The sequence below is a fragment of the Lates calcarifer genome, linkage group LG9 (assembly GCF_001640805.2).
Source record: "Lates calcarifer isolate ASB-BC8 linkage group LG9, TLL_Latcal_v3, whole genome shotgun sequence".
In the NCBI taxonomy this organism is placed as follows: domain Eukaryota; kingdom Metazoa; phylum Chordata; class Actinopteri; family Centropomidae; genus Lates; species Lates calcarifer.
The window spans coordinates 3,905,228-3,931,922 of record NC_066841.1 but is presented as its reverse complement, the minus strand read 5'-3'; the positions used below and the strand labels follow the sequence as shown (position 1 = coordinate 3,931,922).

Genomic DNA, 26,695 nt, shown 5'->3' with positions numbered 1-26,695 from the left:
TCCCATCAAGCCAATAGGAAAAGCCTTGTGTGTTCATGTCCCGGCTCTTGCCGTCTCCAGCCGGCTTAACGCAGAGAGGCGCTGGAGCGTTTGAAGTAAGCAGCCACCACACATTATGCCAGATGAAATGCTATCATGCGTGGTCGCTGAATGGTTTGTGTCATTAAGAGAATAAGGCAAACAGGGAGCCGAGCACGCTCAGAACCTGCCTGCTCGCACGCCTTTCTGAGGGGAAGGCAAGATTAAGGGGATGTTCAGAGGCTCTCGTCTGTCAAGACTTCAAAGATGCCATCGACACTCCTTGTTTCTGCCGGCGCAGCGACCAAATCGCACTACACTCTGCCGCCTCTGTGGCTGTCAAAGCTCTTCTGACATCCCCTTTATCAGGTATACAGGCTTTAATCCAGACATAGATAAATAAATCAACACACGGGGGTCCCGCTCTTTTCAGCGCCTCCTGGTGGCAGGGTATCTGCACAGCTAAGAAAAATATCAAGAAGTCATTAGTCGTCTGCTGGGGACAACAAAGAAAGGCCAATTACACGGTACAGAAAGGATAATTAATGCACAATTGTCCAAATACAGACAAGCAAAAAAGTGAATTAACCAATAAGCAGTGCATTTGGTTTCTTCTGGCAGTCACATCAGGTGATTCAGTGCAGATAACAAGCAAGAAATGAAATCAGCAGTGGCATCAAGACTTACACTCGCTGAATTGGGCTCATCTCTTCCTGCACGCCTGAATTGAATTTCAAAGTGTATCTATCAGTTTCTACAAACAGAAAAATGTGTTGCTTTCCACCTTTTTTTTTTGAGAGCAGAGATCCATTTTGACACCCAGTGCAACATCTGGAGCAGACAGATGAGAGGAGAACACAGAAGTTTGAATTAAAGTTGACATGTCGACATGCAGGCAGACACGCCGCACATCACAGCCAGCCCTGCGCAGCCAGGATGGACACATCAGTCTGTTTAGATATCGGCGAATCCTGAGTGCAAAAGAAAAAAAAAACCCACAGCTGAGCGGGACGGCAGGAAGCAATCTGAGATATCGACAATGAAATAAATACAGGGGAACAAACCAAAGAAACAGCAGTGTGTACCCAATATGACTGCTTTAACTCACAGAGAACTTCCCGGGAAGGAGGAGGGAAAAAAAAGCACAAGCTGGAAAGGCAGAGTGTTGTACCTGTCTGGGTGTATTTCCGTTGGTTCTTTTCATTTTATTTTAACAGCAAAAGCGAGGCAGACAGAGATCACCACAACAGAAATATGATGTCTGAACTGTGAAGAGAGATCTGTTGTTCCATTGTTCTGTTTGTTTGTTTTGAAGACCAGTCTGGCAGCAGAAAGCACATCGCTTTCAGAATACAAAAGATGCCTTAGAGGCAACATAAGTGAAGTTTTATGCTGATGACTGACTGTTTGACAAACATCGGGGGTGAAACTGCAACTCCATTCAGCGAGGAAAAGGAAGAAGGTGCTGGAGAAAAAAATAATAGTGGTACCTGGGTAATGTGTTAAAGAAAAAAGGAAAAAAGGGGTTTAAAAAATGAGGGAGTGAGAGGACACAAAAAAAACTAATTTATATCCTATAAGAGGAATGTGAGGCACCCAGGGGGGCCCTGTAAGTTGTGAAAAATTAAAGGAGACGGATTCAAACTGTCCAATTTCCACATCAAACAAACCCTGGGCTCCATGCTCCTGGAGAGGCTGCCTCATATCCAACACATAGCCTCAGAAAAAGGTGCCCCCCCCCACCCCCGCCTTTCTCCTCATCCTCCCACCCTGCCTCTTCATCTCCTCCTCAAGTCCACCACTGCAGCCGAGCCGGCACATTTTTTTTATTTTTTCTTTTCTGTCTCTCTCTTTTTTTCTTTTTTTTTTTTACTGGTACTCTCCATTTCCTCAATAACCCCGCTCTCTAATTCCCCTAAGCACTGTACTGGTTACACTAGCCACTGTCTCTCCCCTGCCTAATTATACCCTTGTGAGTCTATTAATCAACTTGTGAATTATTTAAGAAGGAGAGCTCCTCTGCCTGTAACTGGCTTTGACACTGTGAAGGGGAGACGGGAGAAGAGAAGAGAAAGGCAGTGGGTAGGTGGGGTGGGGGCTAAAGCAGGGGGTGGGGGGAATGTTAGGAAGAAGAGAATGAAGGCGGTAGGTGGGTGGATGGAAGGAAAGAGAGAAAGAAAGGAAATGAAATGAAAAGGGAGATGGAATCAGGGTCTCCTTCCATACGTCCCCTGAGGACCAGGCTGCCGGTGCAGTGCTGCACCCAGACAAGACAAACCATCCCACCCCCCACCCCCCACATCAACACTCACTCTGTTTGTTTTTTTTTTCTTTTTTTGTTGTTGTTGTTTTTGTTTTTTTCCCCATCCCACCCTCTATTTTCATGCATAAGTTTTCATGATAAACAGGAAATTCATGAATATATGGAGTGATACAGTGAGAGATGGAGGAGGAGGAGGGAGACCAAGGGGTGAGGTGAAGGAAGAGAAAGAGGAGTGAACAGTCAAAGCCAAAGAGTGAGCCGAGACTGGGAGGGAATTATGTAGACAGCAGGATGCATACACACACACAGAAGTACACAAGCAGATGCAGTCACATACATTTACACACACACACACACACACACACGCAACTTCGCATTGCAGGCGAAACCGGGGTCCTTCTGCTGTTTGACAGGAGGCAGCGTCTCCCCAGAGCAGCAGGTACGCGTGGCAATGGCGATGATGATGATGGTTGTGGTTGTTAGCATGCCGAAAGTCTGTCCTCCCCCTGATCCCCTGGTCCCTCCTGCTGCAGCCGCTCCTCATCAGTTGAGAGGAGAGCCCGACCCTTCTAATGACTCCCATCGACACTGACGCCCGCCATAAGCAGCCGGGGCAGGAAGAAACAAGCGTGAAAGTGAGATCATTATTATTTTCATAATGTTTTGTGCTCTCAGTCGCACCCCTGGCGCATCAGTGTGCCGCTCGCAGAATCGTAATGAACTCCAGTCTGAGGTGTGGTTTGGGGGCCGAAGAAAAGAAGTTTATTTCAAAGATGCTGTTAAAGGGTCAGTTCAACCTAAATTAGAAAAAGTAAATATTTTCTCACGTATGCACATATTTCTAGTTTTGAGATGTGCACCACTAACATTTCCACCTGCGGTCCAACACAATGTGAATGTTATTTCATTTGTGTTGTTAAAAGCATCTAAAAATGACAAATGTTACACTGGATAATCTACAGAACAGCAACCGTTTTCAAAGGGATTTCTTTGGTAGGAAGTAATACCAAAGAAAAATGTTCACCACGAGCCCTGTGGGTGACCAGTACATTTTCTGGAAAGACTAAGACTGGGTAAGTAACCTCAATACTTTCCGTGCACTGACTGAAATGTGTCTGTAGAATCAAGTGCTGAAAAGTATCAAAAGTGGTGCCAACTTTTGATACTTGACTCTTTGAAGCACGCAGAATTTCTGACATATTTCAGTCAGTACCAGAAAGAACTGAGGTTCACTACCCAGCCCCGCTCCAGAAACAATGTCCTGTTTACTCTGGAGGATCCACTTTTCTCAGAACTACTTTCCACCAAAGAAATAGTCCCTTTTCTTTTGACAGTGTGTTATGTCGATTGTCCACAGTAAGTACCACAAATGAAATTCCATTCACTTCTATTGTGTCAGTATAGAAGCAGAAATCTCAGAGATGGATATCTCAAAACTCATGTCATCTTCATGGCTAGAGACCACAATAGGTGAGTGTGTTTTTTTTTTTTTTTTTGTGGCGCATATTTATTGAGCAAATGAGTGTGTGGGCTGCATGCTTGCGTGTTTTTCAGAGAGGGTGTGTGTATATTTTGTGCATGTGTGAAAATGTGCGTGTTTTGAGTAGCATGTCTCATTAAGGCCCAAGCAGTGCTGTTGTCTGAAAGGGTACGTTAAGTCCACATAGCTACGTCTCTGTGGGATGTTTATTAAATTAATAAAAAGTTGCTCAAGGCGAGCTGTACCGAGGAATGCCCAGGGCTCGGCCGTGATTGGCACTCTCCGCCGCCCTGCGTTCTCCCCAGGGTTCGCCTGCGTTTGCTTTAACTAACTGGCCGTGACTGAGGAGAGCAGCCTGACATGAAGCCCCTCTTCTCTCCCCCCTCTGTACTCCTGCGCCTCCCCAGCCCCAGACATCATAACAAGCAGGCAACAGAACATAGCAAAGTTTCAGTGCAAAAAGGTGACATCTAGGGCAAATTTGTCCTAAGCTATTTACTGTAATCAGTTTCTGAATACATGTGAGATGTAAAATTGGTCATGCTATTGCTGATTCATGCTCTACTTTTTTTCATTAGGTTTGGGAATTAAATCATCATCTAAACCACTGCCTGTGTTTGTTGATTGGTTTGGCTTTTTCAGTGCATGTTTTTTTAGACTAAAAACAAAAGTGGAGTTCATGAAATTTAGGCCGGCCATGTTAAAGCTACTAAACATTATCTTCAACTCCCTGTTTTAGATCCACATGGTTTCATTCTCTGAACAGAAAGAGCCTGAATGAACCGACAACCCTTGCTTACCGATGATATGCATTTTCTGCATGTTCTCTGTGTCTGCGTCTGGTAATGTGATGTTGATGCTTGGCTCCCCTCCTCAAAACATTACGACTGAGCAGGAGACCGAGGCCTGTGGACACAAGAAGAGAGGGAACCAGACAAAGCTGTGGTCATGGAGAGGAAACAGTATTTATATCAAAAGAGAATAATCAGACAGGCAAGGGTGGAGAAGACTCCTGAGGGGAAGATGAGTCTTGTTTGTTGGAGAAAAACCCCCCAAAAATTAGTCATTATACAACCATTTCTCACTTCACACAAACACTTTATTTAGACTACCGGCATTATGTTCCAATTAAACACAAAAGAAAAGTCTGGCATTTCAAACTCTTCAGAGAATCTGCATAACGCCTTTCAGGAAAAAAAAAACAAAGGGAAAAATTAAAATATATTATCATCTTTTAAAAATCCTTTTAAAAATAAACAAGACAAACACAAACAAAACACAACAAAAAAGCCCCACTCTGTCTCTTTCACTTTATATCTCTCTGTCTATCTCGCTCTCTCTAGCTCGGCTGGGCGACTCTCTGAGGAGGAAAAAGCTGAGAGAACTTATTTGCATATAAACTGTGAGAGGCAGGGATTGTCATCGGCGGCACATTAGACGCAAGGAGCGCGAAGGGAGAGGATTTTCATGTGCAAATTTCAGCCTCACCAACTCTGTGCATTATTATTTCATCAGCGCCTAAGAAGGAAACCCCTCCGATCCCCAAACCCTGCCATCATCCCCACGGACACTTCAAGATTCACACCAAATCCCCCCGTCGCGCCTCTTCCCCAGAAGGCCCCACTACTGAGTAGCTGTTTGCACCGGGGCCCACGACGCAGGAGGAGTCAATCCGCCTCTGAGATGGGCGTGAGAGCAGATAAGAGGGAAACCACAGGAAGAGGGAGCAGATATACACCAGTTGTGACCAGCAATATTGATGTTCCTAGCATTAATTGCTTGTAAACTGCGAGGCTGGAGGCTTGCTGGCTTTCAAGTTTAAAAAGGAGATTACAGCCAATTAGCAAGGCCTCTGAAAACCCTTTACTGCCTGGGGAATAGTGGCTGATCCCTAATGTGGGACAGCTGTGAGCAACAAAGGAACAGTTGCAGTCCTGCTTTTGAAAACACACTTGCAAGCAGAGCAGTTTCAAAACACACATATTGTATGCACTCACATATAATCTCATATGCAAACAAAAAAAACTGATTGATAGAAATAGCTGCAAAGAAGTGCTATTACAAGCATGAAAAATGAATGAGTACATAAATGCAAACATGCAAACACACACAAACGTGGGGAAAGTGTGCACACGTTCCCAAAGTGACAAAAAGGGAACAGACAGGGAGGTAAATATGTTTTAAAAGGTGAGGGGGAAACGTCTGTGGGTTGGGGAACGTATTTCATCCTTTTAAATCAATTTGTCAGGTTTTTCTTGGAGACGTGTTACCAAAAGAGCCGAGTGTTTCCCTGTAAACTGCCATCTTTAATTTCTTTGTCTGACATGCTCCACTGTACCACGACACACCAGAGACCGAGCGTGAGGTGAGCAAAAGGTTCAAAGCCCAGATGGGAGCAGAGCCTGTGTACCCCTGAGCACCGTGGATTACCTCATTCACTCTCATGTCAAACAGAAGGCAGGAAGAGGAGGAACACAAGTCGAAAGATCTCCACAGGCTCCGTAATCTACGACGATTTATGCCGAGCCCCGCGACTCCCACATTACGAGTCTCGCTCAATGATTTCCTTCTTCCTCTTTATCTTTCCTCCCCGAGTTTCATTCCACATTGCACCTGCACATCCTCAGCTACACCCCGCCGCCCTGCCATCTTCCTCCTCCTCCCTCGTCCCTGTGCACACATTAGCAAAAACAGCTGTCTGCCAACTATTCTGACTTCAGGTAATGAGATTCAGATCCTCCATATGTACCAAACAGCTTCACCTAAAAGAGTTTGTGAAATGTAAGTGTCTAAGATAGCTTCATAGTCCCAAAAATAGACTTTTTTGTTCAGCGGTTAAATCTGTTCTGGTGTTGAAAAGGACGTTTTTGCAACAGTACTTCAAGGGATTGCTCTCCGAATGCCTTCACAGAATCCTCATGCTGCTATAAACTATACATTACATTTGTAAGTCATGGAACTGTATTTAAGCAAACAAACAATTTAAACTTTTGTTGTGATCCTGCCACTGCCCAATAAGATGTGCATAAATTTTGTAAAACCAGTGTTTAGCTGTGACATGAACATCAGTAAATAAAAGTTTAAACCTACAGTCAACTTTGTTTTCGTTTCAACAATGACCACAATCTTTCTTCAAAGTAAGAAAACACTAATTGAATTGTTCAGTTGTATTGGAAGTTGAGAACCAATGACCTTATTTGTCATTCATGTTTGAACTTGATGGGACTCAGCAAGGTATTTTTAGTGTCTTTACTAAGTTAAAAGCAGAACAGAAGCAACCCTGTCTCCTTAAAGTTATATTTTCTGCTACTAAATGGTTTTGCCTAATACCTTAAAGAGGAAAGGTAATTGCTGTATTGATTATGGCAATGTCTTTTTCAGCCTATGAAGGTCTATGTTCTTGTACAACCCACTCAATGCAGTTCATGAAATAGGAACAAAATTAAATCTATTGATTTTTGTGTCCACCAGCACAAGTTTCAAACTAACGTATTTCAATTGGAAATATATTTTTTTGAATGAAATGCTACATTAATTATCGGCAGTGGAGTGGCAAGGAACACTGGGTTGTCCTGTTCCAGACAGAAACCTATGGGTTTGACGGTGGATAGACAAACTGCAGGATGTTAGGTTTTGGCCACAAAAGGGTTACGGTTAGGGAATGACTGTGGTGGGCACTGGGTAGTATAGAAATTATTTGTTTTTGTTCCTCTCAGTCCTGATCTTCATTGTTCATCTAACAGATAGGAGTTTTCAGGATATTTATCAGGGTGGATACATATAAAAAAGCAATGCCTCTGACCTTTTATTCCTTCCTTGCAAAATGACATATCATTGTTGACTTTTTTTTTTTTTTAATTTAAGCAAGGCCACAATCTTTCCTTAACCTTAACCTAATACTCCAAGTTGCCTAAACATAAAAACAGCAGATTTTTCAGGCAAAACACACAGAGTTGCAGAAGGTTCCTGTAATTAACATTTAGAGATACAACCAATAGTATGTCCAAGAAATAGAGACAGACAATACCATTTCTTTCAACACACACTTCCAACACCTTTTCTTAATTTTACATCCCAATCATTTTCTATGAGTAGGTGTCCCATCTTTTCACTGTGCTCAGGGGAGTATTTGTTTATAGCGTGACCCTCTCAGGAAAGTCGACAGCTGTTTCCAGTCGAGCTCAGCAGCGACACCGCCATCCTTCAACATGATGGGTTTCGCCTTTTAATGCATCGCAGTTAACCACATCCTAATTAGAACTAATGACTTGCTCGTTAAAGAGCTCTACAGCTAATTGGCATACTGAACTGCAAACAGGGAAACACCACAAGGAGGTCAGGAATTTAAAAGATAATATTAAAGTTGTAAAATGGGGGGAGGCTGACCAGAGAAAGCTGCTAACCTCTGTATCAAACTGCATTTTTAATTAGAAATAATCAATATTCAAGGCAATGGATTTCCAACAGTTTATATATCCATCAAGGATCATAAATACTTAATGCTTAAAAAAGTAAGAAACCCCAACACTCCCAAATTTTTATTCCCCAAGTTTATGGCAATCTGGCAAATCAGATATGATTAATTATAAACTGAACTATTACAGCACGCTTCAGAAGCTCGCGTTCACAAATTGCATCCACAACTGGGGTTGAACATGAATTTGCTCTCCTGATATTTCTGCAGCTCGTATGCAAAGTCGCAGGGTCTGATTCACATGCAGGGTCCGCTTCTGCACCCTGTAGTTTCATTTAGATCAAAAAGACTCAAATAGACAGAGAATCACAGGATATCCAGAATATCTGATCATCCCCCCACTACCGTACCTTGCCTCTGAGAATCTCAGCTGCTCCCAAGACAATCTCATTAAATCAGAAATGTAAGAAGCAGACAGAGAAATATAAAACACAAATACTCCCTGCTATTGTCTTTGGTATAAGATACAGTGAATCCAGGTTAAGTGCTTCAACAGTCCTCCATGTTGGACCGTTCAGGGGAGCAGTGGACACAAGTGGAAGCTTTGACAGTCACACCACATTAGTGCAGTAACTGTAAAAAGGCCTTTCTGGGATTTGTTCCCTAAAAATACTCTCACACCACTGGAAGCCGGAACCTCTCAGGAGCCTGATTTGAAACTGTGCTGCCTGAGGACAAGGCAAGCAAAGGCAGAAAAATAAATTTGAAAAAAAAAAACATGCCCCCAAACCGCTCCTATTACAGACACAACATTGCAAACAGTGGAAAACAATAGAGTTATTTCAGCGCAGAGCAGAGCAGGACGGAGAGCGATGGCATCTTGGGGCAGAGGGCTGCAGGGCTGGGTGGGGGCTACCCAGGCGGAGGTGGAAGGAGGGGTGCTCTAATGGGCTCAGGGAGGGCTGGGGAGCCCTGCTGGAGGCCCACAAGAGGCCCTAGCCTGTGGTCTTGCCTTGGGCAGGCCTGCCACTGCAGCAGTCAGGTGGGCTGACAGACTGAGGGAGAGGAGGCCCTTCCCATGTGGCCTGCCATCAACTCCCCCCACGACCCCCCCCACCCCTCAACCCCCGTCCCCTCCCTCTGCACAGATGTTTGGGGAGCAACAAGCTGTGCAGAAACAAACAAAGACGGGGACTTAACACCGCCAAGTTGCATCTGAGTGATATATTTCACAGGATTGCTCTAATTGAGTCAATCTGTGGTAGTTTTTAATTCAGAGTTGAGCATGTGTCGACATCTCTGCTGCCAGATTAAAAGTTAAACATTCACTCATGCAACATGGAGAAGACTGAAGTAAGAGGTTTATTAATTAATGGTCATTTACAGCCTTGAATTAAACATTGACACGAGCCCTCAGCGTCCACACATATTAGTAAAGTTTGTTTTTGTGCGGCGTGTCTGAAAGAGAATAAAGGACCAGGATCTGAGTGAATCTGTGCATCAACACACAAGTCTTTTCTCTCAGGTGTGTTATGGACTTGTGCTCTGTACTTATACAGTCGACCTTTAGCCCCAGAGCTTCCTGAAGCCCATCCATATAGCCCACTGTAGGAGGTAAAGATCAGGGCGGCCCAGCCTGGACTCTCCCCTCCTGACCGGCGAGGCGTGTGAAGCATCTGGCATGACTCTCAGCATGGGAAAAGTGCAGCTTTATCACCGCTGCTCAAACATTCATCACACAACCTCTCCTGTAGTGCGCTCCAAAGGGAGGCAATAGCGCCTCCGTCAACTCCCACTTGAAGCTGCCGATTTAGGCAGAAGGTGGCAGAGAGGCAACTTCAAAGTTTTTCGGGGGCCCAGGTCGACGCACACATCACACCAAAGAAGAAGAAGAGGAGAGGAGGGACAGTCGAGGAGGAGCAGCTCTCTCCAGTCAGGAGGGAGGTCATTATCAGGCCATGTTTACACCGGCACAGAGCACACTGATGTGTGCTGCTGTTTTAACATTTGGAATATAGCACTGCAGCCATCACTGCAGGCAAAATAGTTTATGTTCCTCTGTTTGTCTACGTTTGCATGAATGTGTGTGTATTTGTGTGCAGTTGTTCCAAAAACCTACTGAGACAAGACTTTAAAAGGTATTTGCGTTATTTCCTGCATAGAAAGGTGAAGGTCAGTGTTTCCCCAGTGAATATCAACATCTTTGCACAAACAGCAAAATAAATACTTAATACAACATGGCACCAGGAGAGTATACTGCAAAAATATCAGATTTAACGACTAATATGTTAGTTAGGGGCTCATAAAACTGTTTTTGGTAACAAGAAAAAGGCTGCAAAAAATATCAAGTTCTTTCAAGAATTTTAATGCCTTGAGTGCATTGATCCGCTCTATTTTGGCTTGAATAGAGTCATGCATTACTAGAATTGTAGAAACAAGGAAAAGTGCACTCACTTGAATGGCAGTGTCATTTTAAGACAAACTCTAGGACTGAATATGAGAAAAGGGGAGAAACATAATCCATTTATATAAAAAGTATTGCCACAATCATCAGCCTTCATCAGGCATTAAACAGTGAGAAGAGATTAAATGAGCCTCACATATATTATTTACATATGATAATTGTCTCAGATGTTTGTAATTTAACACTTTTTCCCAGAGGTTTGAGTATAAATACATAGCTTCTTCAATAAATTTAGTGCTGACAGTGTGCAGGAGATCACTACCGTGACTTCATTCTCCTACACACAAAAGTATGGAAAAACAATGTATTTACCAAAGAAAACTGATCTAATAATTACAAAATAAATATCTCAATGAGAATATTGAAAATACAAGAAAGAGTCGTATTTTTGTTTCTTTGGTGAATGTAATGTGCTTTTGTGACAAAGTACTTATTAAGATGAACAATTATTTCACACAGATGGCTGAAACATGAAACTACAAAATTGTTTGTGCTCTTAAATTTAGGTTTCTCAGGAAATAAGTGTGTGTATGTAATCAAGTATTAAACAGTCCCATAACTGAGGAAAAAGTGCTTTTTTGACAGTGTGTCAGAATTATAACATTTCTCATCAGTGACTAAGCTTGATTTCGAGCACAGCTGTGGTCGCCTGCTGACTAATTTTACAATCAGGCCTTCAAAAGATCTGCAGTGACCTTATTTTAATTGTTTTGCAGTATTATTTTACATGTTGTGGTTGAGTTGGAATTGTAAAGGTGTTTAGTGTTTATGTTCAGTGTGAAGATCCATGTTGTGATTAGCTGATCAATCCATCTGTAGTGGGACACTGAAGGTGGTATGTTCTGGCAGTGCAGAGAAGCCGATTAAAACATGTAGTGTGGGTTAACTCAACATAAACAATTAATAAACTCATACTGTATAGTGTCAGCCCAGCATTAGGATGAATAAAGTGTTCTGTTTTTGCACCATGTGGGCATAACAAAAAAAAAAAACAAGAATCATTTTAAGAATCAAGAACTATAAAGAACAATAAATGTGCTGTTATTTCTCTTGGTGGCAGAGATGTTTACAGACCTGCTGTGCCTCTCCTGTATCTACAGACCAGTTAACCCATATTTCGTAAACATACAGTGTGACTGAAAATAGCAAAACAAAGTCAAACTATGCCGTATCACTGGTGTCAAGTGAAGTACGACAGCATATTTGAATTGGAAATCTGGCAAAGTGACGATAACAACCCCGTGCACTCACTTGGAAGGCGAGAAGAGGGTTAAATGAACAAAGCCTTGAAAAAGAGTCCAATTCTCCAGCTCCTGCCCCAATCCTTGCAGTTACCCCCACAAAGTACACAAGAAAAAAGAAAATAGTATCATGCATATCATTCATTAGCAGCAAATAAAAGAAATTCTCTCTAATAGTGCCCCCAAATCCCCGAGCTCCCAGCACCACAGAGCGGGGAACTAAAGAAATGGGGGAGAGAGATGCAAAAGGAAGCCGTCTCCCTCAAGTGCTTGTTAGGCCCAAATTATTATGGCGATGAATAATTTTAAAAATAAATAAGAAAATAAATAAATAAAAAAAGAAACATTTATAGATCTAAGTATTATCAGAGGAGCCGCGGGTCTGTTGCCAAGCTCTCTGGGCCCGTTTGAAATCCGCCTTTGTTTTTCACTTTGATCTTTAACTGCTAACCTATCCATCGCTTCACCTGATCCCCTGTTAGTGCTTCTTCACCCACTTCCTCCTGTTAAACTTTTCTCTATGTGGCACGGCACTGCCCGCACTAAGCGGTAATCATAATCGCATGATCATCACCATCATCATCATCATCATCCTCCTCCTTGTCATTAACTTTCTGTTCTTTCACAACAATAATTAACATACTGCACAGGGAGCAAGATTAGGCAGAGAGATGCAGGAGTAAATGAGGGAATGTAGAGGAGCGCAGAGCAAAGAGACGAGGGAAGGAAGCCATGTTGAAGGAAGAAAGAGAGGAAGGAGACATGAGAGAAACCTGCGACCAGCTGCTCTACTCATGCTTCATGCCTCTTTTCATCCAGTTTCCTCTTTCCTCATGCTTCTTCTCCTCTCATCTATTTAGAGTATATCTTTTTCCCTCTTGTTCGCTCTTTCCTCTCCTCCAGTGTCACTTCTTCTTCTCTCCTCTGGACTCCTTTACTTGCCTTACTTGTCCTGCCTCTTCTGACTTTTTGGGTTTTCTCCTCTGTCCTTCTTGTGTCCTCTCTCCTCTTTCTTTTCTTTCTTCCTTGTCCTCCTCTCCTCTCATTTTTCTCTTTTCTCAAAATATTTCCTCTCTCTTTCAATTTAATTTCTTCCTCTCTTCTGAGAGATGAGAGGAAGAGGAAGCAAGCTCTCTTAACTCTTGCTTCTTGTTTCCTTCCTCTTGTCATGATTTCTTTCATCTAAATTTTAATCTGCTTTTTTCTTCTTCTCCTCTCATTTTGTCTCATCTACTTTGTGTTTCTTCTCTTTGATTTCCCCATCTCTCATGGTTTCCTTTCCTCTCCTTTTACTTTCTCAACCTTGTCATCCATTTTCCTCCCCCTTTACTACCTTTCCTTTCACCATGTTTCATCTGATCTAATTCTCTCTTCTCATCTGCTTTTCTTTTTCTTATGTATCCTCATGCTTCATCTTGTTTCCTTAATCTCACCATGATTTCTTCTTTACTCTCCTCCTCCTTTGTTTCCATTCATCTCATCCCGTCTCCTTGCTTCCTCTAGTCACACTTCCTTTTCTCTCATCTCATGTCCTCTATTCTAATTTCATTTCCTTTCCTCTTTCCTCTCTAGTTTCCTTTTTCTATCTCCTCTCATTAGCTGTCATCTCCTCCCCTAACATTGCCTCTTCTTTTATCTTGTTTCCTCTCCTCTCATTACCTATGCTCTCATCTAATTGTCCCATCGTACAATCTACTTCCCTTTTTCCTCTTTTCCTCACTTCTCATATTTTCTCTCCCCTTGTTTCCTCTTTCCTTTCCTCTGGTTTCCTTTCTCTGTCTCCTCTCATTAACTTGTTCCCTCCCCCTTCTGTTTCCTTTCATCTCATTTCCTTTCTTTTGGTTTCCTCTTCTGTTGCTTGCTCTTCCTTTATTTCCTTCACTTGAATTCTCATGTACTCTTTTAATGTACTCTCATGTTTTCTTTTTTTCCCCTCTGGATTCTTTTCTTCTCATCCTATGTCTCCCCACATTTCATCTAAATTCCTTTCTGTGCTTCCTCTATCCATTTTTTTCATTCCCTCTCAACTGCTTTCCTTTCCTTGAATTTCTTTCCTCTTCTCATCTTGTTTTTTTTTTCACCTTTTCCCAGTTCCTCTCCTTGTTTCCTTGACCCTTATTTTCTTTCCTCTCCTCATCCCATCTCCTTTCCTCTCCTCCTTCCCATCATTCTCCTCCTGAGGTTTCTGACCTCAAGTGCAGGGACATCCCAACCCTGTGCTCGGTGCCCAGCCTCTGATTGATATTGTAATGAGACTTATCCCAACATCCCTTCCTCCCTGTACCTCTTCCCCACGTACGCCCCCCGTCTTTCGCTTGTACCCTTCCTCACCCCCTCTACCCCCTTTGCTCCCCAAGCCCCTGAGTGGCTCGCTCGATTCTGTTTCATCACACATCAAACAGGCCTGACACTCTCCACGCGGGCAGGACCCAGGGAGTGCAACATCTGCACGGGGAGGCATGCGGGGGTGTGGAGTGGGGGGTGCGGACTCCGGCCTCCGGGGGGGGGGGGCAATCGTGCTACGAGCAGATGTCATCGGGACCCGAACAGCAGGCAGGGGGGGACGCCGCAGGGAAAGAGACGTAGCAAGGGACCCACCCCTGCAGCCCAGCCTGGGGAGGGAGGAGAGTGGAGATGAACCCAAGTCTCTCCAAACACTCCACCTCTGGTCTCCTCTCCTCTCCTCACCTTGCAGCCTGGCTCCCCTCCTGCTCCCCCTTTTGACAGTACAATTAGGTAATTAGTCACCTCAGTGCTAATAACCTAATCATTACTTGTCTGTGTGTGTTTTCTCTCCATTTCAAAATCTGTGTCCTCCACAGGCACTCCCCTGAGTCCTGACGTGGAGGTGGAGGGGCAGAGGAGGCGTACAATTACCTTTGTCTGGCTACTCCCTGTGGCACAGAGAGAGCTAAGGCTCTGATCCAGACCAAAGCAAAGGCCCTTTTTAATGGAGACAGAGAGCCTGCTCTTTGGAGAGGGTCAAGATTACTCTCACATCCATTAACACCAGAGCTATTTCATCACTGCCTCGTTCTGGCAGGCGGGACCTGTAGAGGGACTGTGATCAGCCTCCGTCGAGTGCAGACGCTGACATTTCCCCAGTTAGTGAAAGTGGCAATTGGGAGCTTCTGCTGTCAATGAGTCATCAAAGGGCTGGTTTGAGAACAGCTGTTGACGTCAGTGCACTGCCACAAGCATTAACCCTAGTTGAGAAGTGAAGTTTTTTTTTTTCTCGTCTGGATTGCTGATGATCCTTTCATCTGCATGGGCTAAGGCAGATCTCAAAGTTCACAGAAATGTTATCTGTCATCAAAAAGGGATCTTTTTCTGACAGCAGTTTTAGAAGAATTTGGAAAGGTTGAGCAGAACAATGAATATTAATGAGTTGGTTTTGGCATGCTTCAGCATTTACTGCAAATCTCTCATACTTTACATAGCTGCCCTACAACGCATACATTTAAAATAATAATTGTTTTCGTCCTCCAGGAAGCTATTGGATTCCTTTCATTTCAGCACAGTATGAAAGCCAACTTGGATAATGCATCATAGAGAATGCCTCCAACTTCTATGTCTACTTTTTAAAAGTTATGTTATCACCCTGGGGTAATGTTTTGTTTCCAGACCGGTTCACGCTGCCAAACAGAACTCACTACAAGTCTACAGCCATGCTAATGACTATTATATGCTGATGTGTAGCTGGTATAACATTTATCATGTTCACCATTTTATTTTAGAGAGTAGTTGTTGTAATAGTAATAGTTGTTGGGATATTTCAGTCTGAACCAAAGTCAACCAATTGACTGATGGACTGACATCACAAGGCACACTTAAGCTCTCAAAGCATAATATCCAAATACAGTCTCATTCTAACAGTCAGCATTCAGAGACTTGAAAGACTTCTATCTTGAATCCTAATAAGATTTTGAAGATAAAGATGAGAAAGGTAAGACAACATCAACAAAAATAAAAGGTGACAATGTTTGCTGTTTTTAGATTATGTATCTCTTGCAAGCAGTAGAAATCTATACAGTGATTTTAACACCAAAGTGAACTGAAAGGGGACTGATAGCTGTTTGAAAGGTTGGAAAAATATTCAAAAAATTTAATGAAAATATTGTTTTGAAAACAGTCAGCAGTGACTTAATGCAAATGGGCTAAAACACCCTGAAACACTGGTGCAGTCTTGCAGCTGACCTTTCCAAGAGGCATCAACCACATTCTGAATATTTTTCAAATCTCCACAGACTACAAGTTTCCCAGCAGCACAGAAAACACCACACTCATATTTGCTGCAAAATCATCCTCATCCATTCCTCATAAATCTAGTCCCATGGTTTTGGTTTATGGAGTTTGGATCCCCCGCTGTGCTTGCAGCGACAGCCGTCATGTCATCCTCTTTATTATTCAGATTTCTTGGAGCCAAACAGTTGTTTTGCATGGCAGATTGAATCAGAGCTTGTCCCGACTCCTGACACTCAGGTGACAGATTGAAGGACCAAGGTTTTGAATTATGGTGCAGCAAGAAACAGATAAAGACAAGTTGCTGTTGAAACCAACTGATATTGTAATCCCCAGTACAGCAATGAGACACTACATTTTAAGTGTACTATGGGGGTTGTTAAGTGTGAAATCTTCACATAGTGTACATCCATACTTGTATATAAATTAAGCTTTACAATGAATAAAACATCTAGACTTCATGTGCAGGGATTTTTAACTACGGAGACAAGCGTCAGAGCACAGAGAGAGAAAATTAATCGTTGCAGCCAGTAACAATATTTCTCCTCCGTAACAAACTGCTGCAAATGGATTTCATGACCAAGTGCATGGTAGGCAGCAGCCTTTATTAGACAGACCTGAATGCATTGCTTTCGCTTGACGGCGAAGTCAGTGCACTTTATCACAGTCCGGGTAATGAGAGATAACTTCCCTGTGTCTGCGGGAAGGGAGTCCGGCACCACAACCCCCATGCATTTTTTATCAGCCGCAATTACTCAGGGCTTGTTGATATTTCCCATTCGTTTCATTTGGGAACATTTGCATCAGATAACCAGAGGCCTGCTGTAGGGCTAACCGGGCTGTGCTGCAGTAAATTATAGGTCTCCGACTGTCCGACAACATATCGGAGGATTTGCTAATGGCCAGGCTGCAGCAGGAGAGGTCAGCCGGTTCCTTTTGACGTCTAGTCTGTTGTTAACTCTCCTGGCAGACAATTTCTGGGTCAAAACTTGTGAATACCAGCTTAACATGATGCAAACAAATCAGATGATGTGATCAGTAGCAACACACAGAAGGTCCCATACATCTGATTGTTTGTTAGTATCTCAAGAACTACTCAACAGAGTTTCAGGAATTTTGGTGGGATGTTTGGGCCAAAGAAGAACTGATGTGATTTTGGTTCACTGTGAGGGTTAAAAGAAAGATTTTCCCACAGAATCTTGTGCAACTCCACAACATCCAGAACTTTGATGTGGACAGGAGGAGCTGTGGATAGAGCTACCAACCCTATGATTAATGGACAACCAGCTCTACCTCCAAATTTCAAACAGTTTAAAAGAAATGGGTCCAATTTCATCCTATTTTGACAATATTATTGCAAAATTCATCTAGGTGCATTACTTCTTCATATGAATTATGTTGCTGTGACATAATTCATATGGCACATGCACACAATCCTGCAAACTGCAACAGATATTAGTGTGCATATATATCAGAAGTCATGAGTCTGAATTACGTGAAGGTTTGCACAATTTGTATTTTTAAAAAGCCCTAACATACAGACATCATGTAGATACTCAGCGCAGCTGTCATCAGCTAATCAGTTTGTCTATTAGCCGTGTTTTTTCATGCTCCAGAATCAGACTCAGATTAAAAAATTCACATTCAGAGGATTGTTCAACCTTGTAAGAGATTCTTTGAGATGTGTGCCCAATACTCTATGCTTACGTTGCAAAGTGAGCTCATAATGGGACAGCAGATAAAATAAACACTATTAAATAAGTATGTTTTTGCTGTTTTTCTTGTGACTTTCTGGATAATTTAACCTTTTCAGGCCTCGAAAATTATTTGGAAAGATGCAATATTTAAATATATATTGTATATAAAACCACCAACAAGGTGTCACAAATCAAAAAAGGCAGAAATCACTGCTCAAAAAGCTGCATGTGTTTCTACATTATCTATTTCTGTGCAGTACTGCACGTTCTCTCATCACTCTTAATTAGAAGCCGTTCTGCCCAATTAATGCTGCAAAGCTGAGATGAAGAGATGAAGGGATGAATATCAGCATCTCCCTGACAGGACAGGGTAGATCAGTGGCTGATTGACAGGCAGACTTCTACCCTGATCAAGGTGCAGAGACCAGGGCGGCTGCTTCCTGGTGTTTCAGATTTGTTGTAATTGACAGGTGCAGAGAGACGTGCGGGGGTCCTGGTGGAGCTCTGCGCCGTTTATGCAGATTAACACGTCAAAAGTACAAATGAATAAATAAACTGGTAAGCATGAATCAGGCATTTAGCCTGAGGGGATGCCATCATTACCAGATTAAACAAAGTGACTAATCACAAAAACAATCTAGTTCAGAAGTAGAGGAAGTCAATAGACGCCAAAGCTTGGGGGTAAAAAGTTAAGTCATCTTAATTATTCAGCTATAGGCAAACAAAGATATGAATTCATAATTGACTGTTCTATGACAGATAATATTTTTATTTTTTTAACAGATACTGAAGTTTTGATGAAAGAGAACTTGCACACCTATCTCCAGAATCTACATGACGACATACAGGAGAATCAGATATTTTTTGATGATGGAAATTTAAAAATTCAAATCAAAAATGAGCTTTGAGGATGGGATCACAGGGATGGCACAAATTCCCAAAGCAGCCAGGCAGCGTGGGTACCTCGGGTAGAGGCCTTGTGGGAATACTTTGGGTCAGTCTAAAGAAGAAGGTGAGAAAACAAATAACGAACAAACGGAATCCACGCAAGGTGTTTTGACACTAAAAAGAAAATCCCTCTTCCTTTGAAACCCAAATGAGCTGATGCGAGGTCCTTGTTCAAAACTCACAACCATGCCACTGCCCATGAATCCAGTCCTTAGATGCTTGAGTTTGAACCAGAAACTGATGTTTTTCACAGTGTTTTTTTTTTTATATATATCACCGAGCTGACCAGAGCAGCCGTAACCTCAGCTTGAACTTCCTTCATGTCTGGACACAACTCAGCTGTAAACACATCACTTCTCTTAAATTGGCCTAAAAGCGCCCCTGGTTTCCAGACTTCCCTCTACGCGCCACAGACACCAGCCTCCTTTGACCTTCACACCAAGCCGCGGCCTGAACCTCAGCTATTGATTTTTCTAACTATCTGTTTACTCCTCGTCTGCACACTTTCCCAGCTGCTTGGAGAGCATCGTTTGCCCCGAGGCGATCAGCAGGGCTCAGCTTGTTCCAGTCTTTGATCATCGTTCAGCCAGCGGATTAACATATGCACACTCTCTTCCTCTCTTTGTCGCTGAGCTTGATAATAAATCTACGGCCCTCCTCTATCTCTCTCTCCTCCCTCTCTCTCGCCCCAATATGGGACAAGCCATGAATCAATCACCCCGCTTTACGCCTCGTGTCGGACATGGATGCAAATCACAGAAGGATCTGTGGGTAAAGCTCTGCTTATTAAAACCCGATGCCTGACTCATTACAACCCGCTCATGCACATGCATGTCGCCAAGATGAACAGCAGGTAGCACGCATGAAATACAGCAACATTGGTGGAGATAAAACACAGACAGACGAGATTAGCCGATTTCTGCGACTATTATCTCAACGGAGGCCAAAACTAAGCCTCACCCACTTTGCCAAAACTAAAAGAGAATTGAAAGCTAATGAAGTTAATTACCGCGTCATTGTGGGAGGTTACAGCCTCATCTAAAAGAGGCTTAATCGGAGGGAAACTGCAGTGCAGAGGCTCGCCTTCGTACCTGCCCTCGCTGTGCAGTAAGTGTACTAATTAAGGTTGGTTTGAGCCTACAACCACCCCAGTTAGCTCACTTAAAGGGCCAGGGCTTCTGGGGTTTAGAACAACATTCATAAGGACTCTGCAAGTAGGACACTGAGCAAATGTGTGTGAGACCAAGCAGGAAGAAGAGAAAGTGCATGTATTTCCAGGTAGACAGGTGACTTTTTTTTTCTTAAAAAGCAACCTATGTGGTTTCTCTAATGGCCACTGTTGAGACACGCCCTCACTCCCCGTTGCCTTTCTTATTTATTACGACCTAATTATATCAGTGTGTCAGCTAACGTAACCAGCTCCTTGCCCTAAATGCCGCAATGCTCTCGTGGCTGAGCTCGTACTTGCAGACCTTATGTTTCCAAGCCGTGTACCATTTAACCACAGCTTCTCAAGGCACACAGGGTTGTTTAGCCTGCACTTTTTTCTCCCCCACTCATCCCATCAAGAATGCAACGGACGAGGCAAAGGAGCACATGCAGTGAATAAAAATACAGTAACAACACGAGCTCTGGACTGGCAGGAGGAGGAGGAGTGAGTTTGGGCGAGTTCCCCTCCTCATCATCAGCGTGTCGGCCTGAGCAGGCCTGCAAGGTGCTGGAGCTGGGGCCCTATTAAAAAACCGAAGCCCAGCTTGCTGGAAAAGATCCGTCCTCTCACCTTGGAAAACAACAACCCCGCTCGCCCCGACAGCGAGACAATCAGCCGTGCGCTGCTCAGGGTGAGGCGCCGGTGACCCGGCGTGCCGAGATGAGGCCGGTTCTACACACTGATGAGCGCTTTCACAGACATCAAACGGGGGCGCCGCAGACCTCCTCACGACCTGCCTGTGCTGCCTTGTCTCCTGCTCTCTGCTTTTATTTGAGGTTGATACGGGCAGACGGATCGGCAAATATCGATCACTGCGCGCTTGGTAAAATTCTCCCTCCAGGTTTGAGAGGTGATTACAGGCCCTGGACCCAGCTGATGCAGACTGGGTGTGTGTATGTGTGCACATTTATGTTTTTCCTACCCCACCTGTCAGACAGGCCGAGGAGAGCAACCCTATATTCTTTGGTTCGAGTGTCTCCAATCATCTGCAGAAGAGAGACATCTTAAAAAAAAAACATCTAGACAGACAGGCAGGCAGGCAGGCACACTGTACAACACAGAAAATAGGTTATAAAACGCGGAGAATAATGCATGTGAATCCTAATCATCGAAATTCAAATGATTTGGATGCATCCCCAACCAGCCCTCCTCTCCTTGTCTGCCTTCTGTCGAGGCCTCAGAACTCACCAATAGGATCGGAGGGAAACAGGCTGCAGATTCAGAGGGTTTGCATTAGGAATGGCCCGTTATTAATTAAGCTTGTGGGGAAGAGTTTTTTGACAGCGGCTCCCGAGGCGGCGAGCGGTGTGGATCTTGGCGCTGACCTGGCCCAGCAGGGGTAGGAGCTGTGTCTTTGAGGTGGTGGTGGTGGTGGTGTGGGTGGTGGGGTAGAATGGGTGGTGGGCGGGAGAGAAAGAAGAGGAAGAAGGGAGAGGGGGTGGGGGGCTGGCTCCATGCCGACAGCCAAGCCTGCCACGTCTGCGTGCCCGCTTTGAAGTGTCACCTTGAGGGAAGAGCCGATGGCCGGGAAGCCAGGAGGGCGGGAGCCGCGGAGAGGAGTGGCACGGTTGGCATTGCCAGACATGGCGCTTTAATATTGCATGGGCTCCCGTCCATCTCTGTACACACTCAGGACATTCCTTCTGCTTGATTTAGTTTGAAAGTAGATCTTTGTTTTTTTTCCTCCCTCCTTTCCCCTCCTCTCTCGCCATGCTGTGGCTCAACACCTGTGCTGGTTTTGTGCTCATTCTTGCCTGAACAAATGTCAAGCTCTGCAGTCAGAGGAACTTTAACAACTCCCTGCATTATGAAACTTGACAGTGTTGCATTCAACATGCTGAGTGATACAGAGTTGATGCATGTGACTTATATATGTAGTAAATCATTACACTGCAAAAAAAACACCCCTAGCTTATCAAGTCAGTTCTATCTAAAACTGATTTTTAGAAAGAAAAAATTTAACATTTTCTGAAAAGAAATTCCTAGGATAAGTGCTGTGAGAATATTCAAACATTTCCAATAGAATGCAACTTAATTAAATAAGTTTCTAGAAATTACTGTCTGCATCTTGGACTCAGACTGCACACTTACGAACACTTTACAGAAATGTCTGTTTACTCCACTATATTGAACATAGAAACCAAAACTCTGTAGAATTAAAAAGGAATTCTGACTGATTCAAGTGTACAAGTGTTTCATACTTGCTGGACTTTGGCTTTAGTTACAACTGCAACTGCTCTTACTTTCCCCCCTCTACCGTCATGTATCTTGAAACAACCAAGAATAAGACAGTCTTGCTCCTTGAGAATTAAGAAAAATGAAATCTGATTTTAGAAAATGCATGAGACAAGTTAATCTGCATTGGAAACTGACAGTCTTTTCTAATTTGAAATAATAACAACATGAGAACTCCATTACTAGGAAAAAAATGAGTTACTTAGAAGCAGTTTATGATCATGTTTTGGATCTGAATTAAAAGGGAAAATACTGTTAAATCGATAATCACCTTATTGGCTGGCTTTCTGCAAAATCTAAGTTAAGATCCATGCTGGCGTTGCTAATCGCTAATGTTGCTTTCATCACTTCCTCAAACGACATCTTCCCTTTACGAAAACAAAACCATATCGCTGGGGACCGAACTTAAACTTTTACTATGCTGTGCTGCGCTATGTTTGCCTGACCTGCTGCCAGCACAGTTACAGAGCGAGGCAGAGAATCAAACATGGCGTTAGTTTGAGGAGCTTATCAACAGAGGCTGCAGGAAGGAGGTGTTTTGAAGTGAGGAAAAACGTATTTAAAAAAACACTCACACTGCACGCACTTTCTACCCACTTTAACAACCGTCCCAGTTCACAAATAGCAGTTTTAACTCCCCTGATTAGCACTGACATCTGCAGGCTTTCATCTCTCCCTCCATCTTGTTTTTTTAATCAGATTAACCCAAACGGGCATCCTTTAATGGCCTCTTTTTTAGGAAAGCTGAAAGAGGAGAGATAATTAAAATAATTAAACCGCTGGGACCGGTCTGTGTGCGCTCATCTTTTCTTCTTGCCTTTAAGTTTTGATTCTGCCTTGCTTACGGATTCAAGCAGCACAGAGAGAGAAAGACTCATCATCCTCACTTAATTGCATTAGGTTGACTCTCGGAGGTCCAATTTTTCCCTCCAAAACCAACAGCCAATGTAGGATCTGATCTTTAGGTGCATGTCAGCCATCTAAATGTGGAAGCAGAGGGGGGAGGGCACATTTCTAAACAGCCTTTATGCAGCATATTTATTTAGTCAGAGAGTGCATTTTGCATAAGGCCGAAGATTTTAAAAAAAGCTGGGAAAAAAGTATCCTCTTTAATGATTATTTATTCATGGACTTTTAAGCTTTTAATGAGGACAAATGAAGCCGTTTTCCAGAGTGTCAGTATGTAGTATGCTTACCAAAAATATTCTTGTTTAGCATTTTCTTTTGCACTGTGTCCATGAGGAATAAACACTAACATTTAAATATAACTAGGATTTTAGAGCGAGACTTTTAAGCAATCAGTTTATCTTGATCTTGCATGAACAGAAAATCTCCCACAAGTTTTGATCAGACTCTGAGATGATGATGATGATTTATTAATTTTCACTAATCCTTGTAATTGAAGCTAAATTGATGAAATGTAATTGATGACCCCTGAATAAAAAAAAAAAAGAGCGGTTTATCAGAGTCTGGCTTTTCTGAATAAAACTGTCAAACTTCTTTGGAACTAATACACACACAGCAACTTTATCAGTCAATAACCTCCTGAACCTGACAAATATATGCTCCTTTATATCAATTATTCACTCCTGTGTAATTTATTCTCATTCATATGAACACATGTGTCGTACGTTTGTACCTCCTAACTTCTACACTGACAACCCGAGGAAAAAAAACTAGGCTATACCGCGCCATCTGAGTTATATTTTGCATTATAGGTGTACATATCTTGAATATTATAATTACACATCTTCAGATGAATTCAAACTTTACTTCCTGTCAAAAAGAATCTAATGAATTCTTGCATGAGGATTTTACAGAGAGCAAGAGCCCCGACATCCTCCTCAGAGTGCAGCCTCGAACTTTACACAAGCTCGGATGTCTCTTTCCACCCCTCATACACTCTCGCTTCATTCAGATCATTTTCACAGGGCTTCATTTCAAGTTGGCACAAAAAAAGGGGGAAGAATTCCTTTGCTGGAAATACTTAAGATTATATTTAAACTTTCATGGAATCTTTGAGAACATTGAGGAGCAATTTCACATTTGCACTGACATCTAATTTCTCAAGTACAGTCTGAAAGCACAAATTGCCAAGGATTCCCTATGTGCCCAATTATCCTGCATCAATTTCCTTGACCCTGTGGAATGCTGGTAAATTAATCATACCACTTTTTTCTGCTTTTTTTCCTTGAAATACATATGCACACGTTTGATAAACTAATCATACTTGGTCGGTTATGCTCACAAAAAATGATTCAGTTCCCGAAAGCCATATGGGAGTTAGCAGCAAGGCCCAGGGAATAGGGAGCTGATAAAACACACACGGTCGCTATGTGCATGTACACAAAAAACAAACAGGAACACGTTCAAATACAAAATCACAAAATAGTGTAAAGTTTTTTACATTTCATGCTTTTCACATTTGTGTAAAAAATTCAAATAAATTCATGAATTAATGAGACATTTAATTGCACAAATCAATATGGATGAACATTTGTTTTACCATCTGTAATATTTCTGGTTTCAGTTTTCTTTCTGATTTTTCAATATAGCCTATATTCAGATATATTTTCTTACAAAGTAACATCAAGCAAACTGAAATATCAAAGAATAAATATGCAGACTGGGTGGGAAAAAAATCACGTTAACAGCACTTCTAATCAATAACATCAATACTTGCTATCATATGTTAACCTTAACAGCACCGTTACCAGCCTAAGGATCTGAATCATCTTCAATCATCAACTGTGTAACACCATATTTACCAGCCTGGCTTACCTGTTGATCCCAACATGGCTGCAGGGGTCTGGTGTTAGTTTTTGGAGCAACAGTGTCCTCTGGTGGAAACAGGACAACAAACAGAAGAGGAAAAGTAAATACAAACATCATGGTAACAGGGACACCTGCAGTATCTCTGGAAATACAAAAGAAATATCACAGAAATGCACTCACCTTCTTTTGAAGACAGCAGAGGAAATGGGGTATTCTAGAAATGACAAACAATTCAATAAAGGTGTAGACTGGTAAAGAAAAAAATTTCAAGCACAGCTGTTTTTGGACGCCATTAAAGGTGTACTAACTTGAGAAACAATTATTGTAAACCATCCTCACCATGCTAGTGAATGCAATATTTTACTTCAGAAATGAAAACCACTTTCAGCAGTTTTCATAACGGTTCAGACACAACTGTAAAACCCTGAATGACCCTCATAACACGAACGTGAAATTAAGTTTTCGCGTTTGTAAATGAAACTATTAGATTGTGGGAACCAGCGCCTTTGGTATATTTAGTTTAGCCAAACGGAAATGTTGAATTTAACAATATTTACCTTTTAGACACACATTCACTTGTCTGTTTATTGAAGGAATTGTTCGACTTCTTCAGAAATGCATGGTTTAGGTTAGAGTAAAAGTAGAAGCAGGAGCTAACAGCTATGCTAGCTCTGTAGCTAGCTATCAGCCTATTAGCCAAAAATACGCGGTCTTGGACATAACCTCCTGTAAAACCACAACCTGTACTTTGTATAATGTAATTTCATCTTTCGTAAAAAAAAAAAAAAAAACCAAGTAAAACCTGTTAATTAGTCAGTTTTAGGGGTGTTTGTTGGTGGACTTACCTCTTGACAGAGTCAGAACAGCTGTTTCTTGTTTCCAAACGTAGGCTAGGCTAGGCTAAGCTAAACGTTTTTCTGGCACGAGCTTTATAATCTACAGATAGAGTGTCCTCAAAACTTCTTTTATGAACTGTCTCACTATTGTACAGTTTATTGCTTAACCTGTTGGTATAGCCGAGCTTTGTATATCATATTTTGCAATCTCGTATTTTCTTTTATTACAACGGCAAAAGTCTCGACGCCACGTCTGCTCAAACAGTTGCAGGTGCTGTCTGTCAGACTGTAAGAACTTTTGCAGCTCATGGTTTTGTCATAATTTAAAGGTTTGAAACTAAAGGCCAAAATGACGATTACAGAGTTTCAACATAAACTATGCTTTTTGGGGGATTGTAAGTATGTTTGAAACCTTTGACATTTAACAAAATACACCAAGCTGCTCAAATAGTTGATATATATATATATATATATAAAAGTACCTAAAGTTTAAAAATTTAGACTGTGTAAACAAGCCTAAGAATCTGGCTGATCAATAATGTTGCCTCAAACATTTTTCAGTCTGCACTTAAAAAGTATTGCGGTTCAATAAGCACCCCTTAATAAGCGTTAACACTGTTTCAACCAGTTTTTTCATACTTGATTTACTTTTAATTGCTGTTATAGCCCTGTATAACCCAACCTAGAGATTATTTGTTATCGATGGATGGGCTGATTATTTTGTCGTTATATTATTATTATCATTATATATATTGTCTATAAAAGTCAGCAAATTTTTAAAAATGTCCATCATAGCTGAAGGCAACATTAAAATGTCTTGTTTTCTCAGATCAACAGTCTAAACCCCAAAGATATTGGATATCAATGATAGA

General features: G+C 42.3%; 1 long non-coding RNA gene across 1 annotated transcript; it reads right to left on the bottom strand.

The window, feature by feature from the left end:
* Positions 1 to 1,785: 1,785 nt before the first annotated feature.
* Positions 1,786 to 26,083, bottom strand: LOC108894414 (uncharacterized). Its single transcript, XR_001962813.2, has 5 exons — positions 25,833 to 26,083; positions 25,168 to 25,201; positions 24,994 to 25,052; positions 4,562 to 4,667; positions 1,786 to 2,869 (listed from the first exon to the last, which is right to left on the bottom strand). It is a non-coding gene; the product is annotated as an uncharacterized LOC108894414 (long non-coding RNA).
* Between the last annotated feature and the right edge of the window lie 612 nt (positions 26,084 to 26,695).